Source organism: Oryzias latipes, chromosome 2 (genome assembly GCF_053564925.1).
Source record: "Oryzias latipes strain Hd-rR chromosome 2, Olatipes_Hd-rR_3.1".
Classification (NCBI taxonomy): domain Eukaryota; kingdom Metazoa; phylum Chordata; class Actinopteri; order Beloniformes; family Adrianichthyidae; genus Oryzias; species Oryzias latipes.
The window spans coordinates 13,691,001-13,697,850 of record NC_136238.1 but is presented as its reverse complement, the minus strand read 5'-3'; the positions used below and the strand labels follow the sequence as shown (position 1 = coordinate 13,697,850).

General features: G+C 45.0%; 1 long non-coding RNA gene across 1 annotated transcript; it reads left to right on the top strand.

The window, feature by feature from the left end:
* The first annotated feature begins 1,382 nt into the window (after nt 1–1,382).
* On the top strand, nt 1,383–1,810 carry LOC111948839 (uncharacterized). The gene is made up of 2 exons (XR_002874831.2): nt 1,383–1,499; nt 1,591–1,810. It is a non-coding gene; the product is annotated as an uncharacterized LOC111948839 (long non-coding RNA).
* The last annotated feature ends 5,040 nt before the right edge of the window (nt 1,811–6,850 follow it).

Genomic DNA, 6,850 nt, shown 5'->3' with positions numbered 1-6,850 from the left:
CTCGCCAGGACCTGCTGGGGCTCACCCTCCCTCTTGCAGAGTGGGGAGGGAATGGGGGGGGGGGGGGGGGGGGGACTGGAGGAGGGGTCAAAGAACGTGTTGTATATGGTAGTGTAGTGTGAGGAGGTAGGGGTGGAGCTGTGGTTGCATCGTGATCTTTGGATTGCTTGGGTCGGGCGCCGAGGGTAGCCTTTTGAGACAAGGCTCCGGCTGGATGGTGGGGGCTCCTGGGCCGTCTGGGACCTGGCTTCGTCCTTGGCCCGCGTCTCGGTGTCCGGCACCCGGTGTCCCAATGGCTGCTGCCCGGTATGGCAGAGCGCGCCTGTCCTGTGGCCTGGGGGTCCTGACGCCGGGATCGCCTATGCCTCCCGTTGCCGGAGGGGCCTCTGTAGGGGGGCCTTCTCTGCACCTGGCTGGGTAGGTGGGCAACCCCCCTCCGCCCGGGCTGCATGGGTCCTGTCCCTGGTCTGGGGGTCTCCCCCTCTCTCCTGGTCTGGCTGGTGAGGCTGGGGAGGATCTGGTTCCCCTTATGAACACACGGTTCACTTTAGCAGCGTGCATGTAGCTCCATCCCCTCGTGCACGTGCACACTGTCACACTGCTCCCTGTCTGCTTGATCCCGCCTCCTAACCCACAGTGTATTGATGGATAGATATCCTCCACTTATTTTAGTGTCAGAATTTCACGTTTTGATGTAGCACTTGCCTTTCTGCAGATCTAGCATAAATATTTCACAGCTTAAAATCCTAACCCACTCAAATTAGCAACTCTACACTTGTATCCCCCCCCACCCCCCATCCACACACACACCTTTTCTTTCTCCCTCCCCTTTAATAAAAAGAATATGTATGCACACTCCAGTGTGCAGCCCAGTACAGAGCCGGCCTTCTTAACCAGTTTGTTAAACCTCCTCCTGTATCTGCCTGAACTACTCCCCGCCCAGCACACAACTCCTACTGAGGTCACCACAGTGTGGTAGAAAGTCCTGAGCAGCTGTCTGCACATGCCAAAAGACCTCAGTCTCCTCAGCAAATGAAGGCGACTATGGCCCTTCCTGTACAGAGGATCAGTGTTGTTAAACCAGTCCAGTTTGTTGTTGAGGTAAACACTCAGGTATTTCAATGTGTCCACAATCTCAATGTCTGAGCCCTGGATGTTCACCGGTGAGTGTGTTGGTGAGGACCTCCTAAAGTCCAGGACCAGCTCCTTTGTCTTGCTGGTGTTTAGCAGCAGTCGGTTGTTTTCACACCAGCCCACAAAGACAGAGATGAGCCCCCTGTACTCCTGCTCATTTCTAAGTTTGTTCTTTAATATTTTTCCTGCATCGTTTGGTGCTAAAATGATGCTTTTGGTTGGTTCCAAGGTGATGGACAGTGGCTCCAATCCAGGAATCAGACCGACCCTTCCTCCTGCTGCAGAACAAAGAGGGAGCTCTGTCCAAGCTGGTGCAGCAGACGGGCCGGGCGGAGGCAGCAGCCCTGCTGGAGGCCGCCAGACAGGTGAGGGGAAAACCCCACCCCCTGAAAGAAAAGCTCCACCCCTCTCCCATTTTGGGTGAACTAAAACTATGTTTTCCTGATCTTCTTGAAGGCAGCACAGAGAGCAGAGCCGTCCTGATGGGCTGCAGACTCTGAACACAGGTGAGGCGGGAACAAGGCGGAGCCTCCAAACTGAGGGATTTCACGCTCCAGAAATGGCTTTCAGTGAAATGAACTCATGATTCAAATGTTTTTAATGAAACACAAAGATGGAAAAAATTCTTGAAAGCCTAATTTATTTTTGAGGTTTTTTATAAATATTTGTATGAAGAGTTTTTGAGTCTTCAGCTGCTTCAAAAACACATAAAGTCCAAAAACTGAAATGTTCATTTAGTGCAGCAAAGTATTTACAGAAACAAACTCTTCATCCTCTCAACAACGCTCGCCTGTGAGGAAGAGGAGAACTCTTCAGCTCTCTTTCTCTCTACAAGCTTTGTGCATGGTTGTGGTGTTTGATGCCGGCTGTGGAGCAGCGTCCCAGCAGCAGGGAAGTGCTTCCATCAGAGGCTGGACCCTCTCGGGCCGGACTCCTCCGTTCTGAGGCAGCAGCGTGTCTGAGCTCACAGAGCCGTTTCAAAGATGACCAGGTGACCGTCCGCCGTCTCTGCGTGTCCGTTAGCCGGCGCGGCGGGACGTTGGCTGCTGTTGAAAGCCTGCAGGAGGAAAGGCCCGGTTTGGTTCTGTCAGAACTTTGCTGGATCCTCTGAGGTGTCTCCTGTGGAACTGACCTTTATGGCTGCTTCATGTAAAGCTGCAGCTTCCTGTTTGCCCGTCTGCTGAACCATCTTGAAGAAGAAGCCGTCTGGATCCTGCAGCAGCACCAAGGGTTCTGCAAAGGCCCGGATCCGACCGGCATCCAGAACCTGCAACAGACACCAGCATCCAACTGACTAAGAAAGCTGTTGTTCTGAGAGCCACCGTCTTTTGTTTATCTCTTATTTCTTCTTATTTGTTTGTATAAATATTTCATTTCTGCTCAAATGAACCAATAAGAGTATGAAACAAATGTTGAAACATCTTCACTGATGAACCTTTTCCTGCTTTTCTGGATCAGAGAAGCAGGAAGAAAAAACTGATGAAGATCTACATAACGACTAAACTGATGAAGATCTTTAGAATTTCAATCCAGTTTGGTGAAGAGGATGTTGATCTATTGATTGTCTTCATCAGACCTTCATCTTCACGCTGCTTTTCATCCACAGAATGGCTCAGTGGAAACACGTCTGACCACTAAAGTGAAAGTGTTAGGGTTCAAATCCCACCAAGGAATCTTGTTGAAAAACACAGCAGTTTTTTTTAGAGTGTAGATCATCTTCATGTTAAATCAGAGATGAGCTGCTGTACAGAAACAGACAAAGCAGCTCAGTGGTAATGACTTGAACTCATAGACACAAGGTTGAGGGTTCAAATCCCTTTGTTTGTCTTTGTAGTTTTCTTCAGTGTAGAACATCTTCATCTTAAATGAGAGATGAGCTGCTGATCTGACACAAGCAGAAAAGCTCAGTGGTAATGACTTAATCTCACTAGCAGATGAGTGAGGGTTCAATTCCCACCAAATGTATTTGCAACAAACCGCTAATAGTTTTTTCAGAGTCTGGAAAGTCTTCACCTCATAAGAACGACGAGCTGCTGTTCTGTTGCAGCCATGAGGGCTCGGTGGAAAAACATCAGACCATCAAAGACAAACATTGAAGGTTCAAGTCACATAGAAGCCTGTTATATGTAACCAAGAAGTTTTTCCACAAATTAGAAACATCTTCACCTCAAAAGAACGACGAGCTGCTGTCCTAGTCTAGGTAGAGTAGCACAGTGGTAGAGAATAGGTTATTAACAAGTTTGAGGGTGCAGGTTCAATTCCCACTTTGTGACAGAGGCAGTAACTTACCTCTGTCAGATAGAAGATAAATAAGTCAGTGTAGTTAGGAAAGGTCAAATAAATGGGAGAAAGCAGCAGATGCTTGAAAAGCTTGTAGGATAGAGAAGAGTAACTCAGATGGAGGAGAGGAACAGAAGGAGAAGAGGCTGGCCACAAACAACAACAACAACAAAAAGAAAGATGTGGCCAGCCTCTCAGGGGAAGGATGAGAGGGGAGAGTGCAGAAGTTTAACAGAGTAGATAAATAATTCTGTATCTCAATTTTTTGGGGGCCTAAGGAAATTTGTTAGTCTCAATAATATTAAGAAATATAAATTAATCTATTCATTAGATTAATATCTCTCACCACTCTTTCTTTCTCTGATCCTTCACTGCCTTGCTGCCATTGGAGACTGGCCACATTCCTTTGCAACCTCCTTTTTTCCCTCCTTTTTGTGGCCAATCTCCACCCACCCACCACTGACCTTCCTCCCTGACTGCTTCACCTGACTCACTCGGTCTTCACCTAACTTCCTCCTGAATTTTCTATTAATCCTATCATACTCTCTTCAATTATCTTAAGTCTCTATCTGACAGAGGTAAGTTACTGCCTCTGTCTCAAGTTGGGAATTGAACCTGCACTCTTCTGATTATTAATAACCTGCTCTCTACCACTGTACTATTCTACCTAGACTGGACGAGCAGCTCATCGTTTTAATGAGGTGAAGACGTTCCACATTGTGGAAAAACTATTAGATTATATACTAAGACACATAGCAGGATTTGAAGCCTTAACCTTTTGCTTTGATGGTCTGATGTTTTTCCACTGAGCCCTCATGTCTGCACCAGAACAGCAGCTCGTCGTTCTTATGAGGTGAAGACGTTCCAGACTCTGAAAAAACTGTTATTTTATTAAGAAAGATGTTCAGTGGGAATTGAACCCTCAGTGTTTTGCTCCAAGGATCAAGTCATTACCACTGAGCTGTTCTGTCTGCAGCAGATCAGCTGCTCGTCTCTCTTTTGAAGTGAAGATTTTCTACACTGTGAAAAAAAACTCTGATTACCAAAGTCACTACTTGGGATTTGAACCCTGAACCTTGTGGCTATGAGAACAAGTCATAACCACTGAGCTGCTTTGTCTGATTCAGTGCTACAGCTCTTCTCTGATTTAAGATGAAGATGAAAAAAGTGTTTATTTGTACAATACTTTGTGGGATTTGAACCATCTATCTTTTATTTAAAGGTCAACCATTCCAAAACAGAGCCTTCCTGTCTGAATATGGTCAGCAGATCACCGTTCTAATGAGGTGAAGCTTTGAACCCTGACACTCCTGCTTCAGGGAGGGAGATGCTTCCACTGAGCCGCTCTGTCTGCATTGCATCACAGCAGCAGCAGATCGACTCCTATTTCAAGAAAATGACAAACAAAATCTAAACAGAAACTTTCTTTAGAAGATAGAAGTCTGTGATCCATCAGTGACATCAGCAGCTGAATGGAGGAATGGTTTTCACACGGATATCATTATTTTTAGAAAAATAATCTGTAAAAATTAATGTAATTGAAATCCTCCTTTATTTCAGTTTTGAATGAGAGAAATTCCTCCTTTTTGTTTGTGTCTCATTGAAATCTGCAGTTTTGTAGAGACTTTTGAACCAAACTGGCTAAATGAGATTAAATGGATGGAGTCATGGATGGGGATGGGTATCGTTGATAATCATATGGTGCGTGATTTGAACTATAAAAAAACGCATTCATTTTTGCTAAAAATGTACTATTCCTGCGGGTCCTGTGTTCAAACTTCAAGGGCTTCTGGGGGAATTTCCTTTGTATTCATTTCCATTACAAGCTGCGTGCGTTCTTGAGTGCACGACGCGGTTATTACTGTTCTCCTTCACTCTGTAACACCAAACATGAACGTGCACCCCCAACACACTTGTGCACGCTCGCACTCACTCTCGCGCGACATGCTCTCTTTCCTCCTTCACACGCAGCGCGCTGACACACATACACATAGTCATTCTACAACACCTATATAGTTGGTTCATTAATTAGATAGTTAGTAGTTGGTTGTAACTGTTATTTGTTTATAAAGAATACTGCGTTGTAAATAGGAATTGTATTCATTTGCAACGCGGCCGCCGGGGGATGATGTTATCGGCAGCAGCGGCGGGGGGTGGGGGGTTAACCGCGACGCCGCGTCTCCTGCTTCTTCATCACCGCGGTGATCAAAAATCCCACACTGTCACAGCTCTAGTTTAACCCTTGTGCTATCTTAGATGACCTCATCCTTACATTGACGTCTTATTCCTACCTTGACAAAGGCGGATAAAGGTGAAGAGGATTTCATGTAATTCATGGACACCAGTGAGGTTCACAAATCATTGAAGAAAAAAGGTTCAGCGCTCTGTCTAGTGGGTCTAGATGACCCAACTCCCAATGTTAAAGTGCCTGGGATAGAGCAAGGGTTATATCTTGTGGGCCACAAAAAAAATGCGACTTCTCCAGGACCGCAGAACTGTTGAGGTCAGATCTTACCAATACTGCGGTCTTGAAGAATGTTGCCCTGGGGCTCGTTCAATACGGGGGCTCGGTACAAATCGCTGGTCATGGAGCTGTGAGGAACACTACTGCTGTTCTGGGATGGTTGGTTGTGGGTTTCAATCCATGCTTTCATTGACAATGTGTGGTTGAATTCCAAAAACAGAGTCTGAGTTCACTCACTGTTTAGTGCCATAAATGGGGAGGGTGAATGGCATAGTGTGGCACTATGTAGCGCCCTGAAAACAATTTGGACACCACTACTTTTTTTTTTTTTTTTTTAAACGGCGGTTGTGACGTAATCGATTCAACGAAGTTAAAATCGGATTGACATGAGCGTTTTGCCATGATTATTTATGAGTCCAGTGTCTTCTGAAGATAAAAACGTTGATGGTTTATCAAGAAAATAACATCTAATTACATTTTTTTGGTTAAAAATGTTCCGACTCAATGCATTGTGGTCTATATCTGCCGATCTAGTGAGCATTGATGCACTATGGTTTTTTGCAGAGACTTCTGGGAAATATCTAGGGCACTCGATTTTGGAAATTGTATGTTCGGACAGCATTACAAAATGGCAAACGCACTATATAGTGCACTATACAGTACAATATAGTGCGTAGTGAAGGAATTCGGACACAACCTTTGATATTTTTTTTTTACAAATTAAAAAGTACCTCAAGAAAAGCGAGTTTGTGGAGTCGATAATGTAGTTTCTGTCATCTTTTTTATTGAAGCCCCTAACAGCGGGAACATTTGTTTTATTAAAAATAACTATCCATTGATCCTATCATTGATGAATATGTTAAAGAAAGTCTTTGTGTCAATTTTAAAGCCCATATAAGCACCTTCACCTGCAAATAAAGTCCTTTTGTCACAAAAAATCTTTGACTTTAACATAAAAAGCCCTCTTGTCTT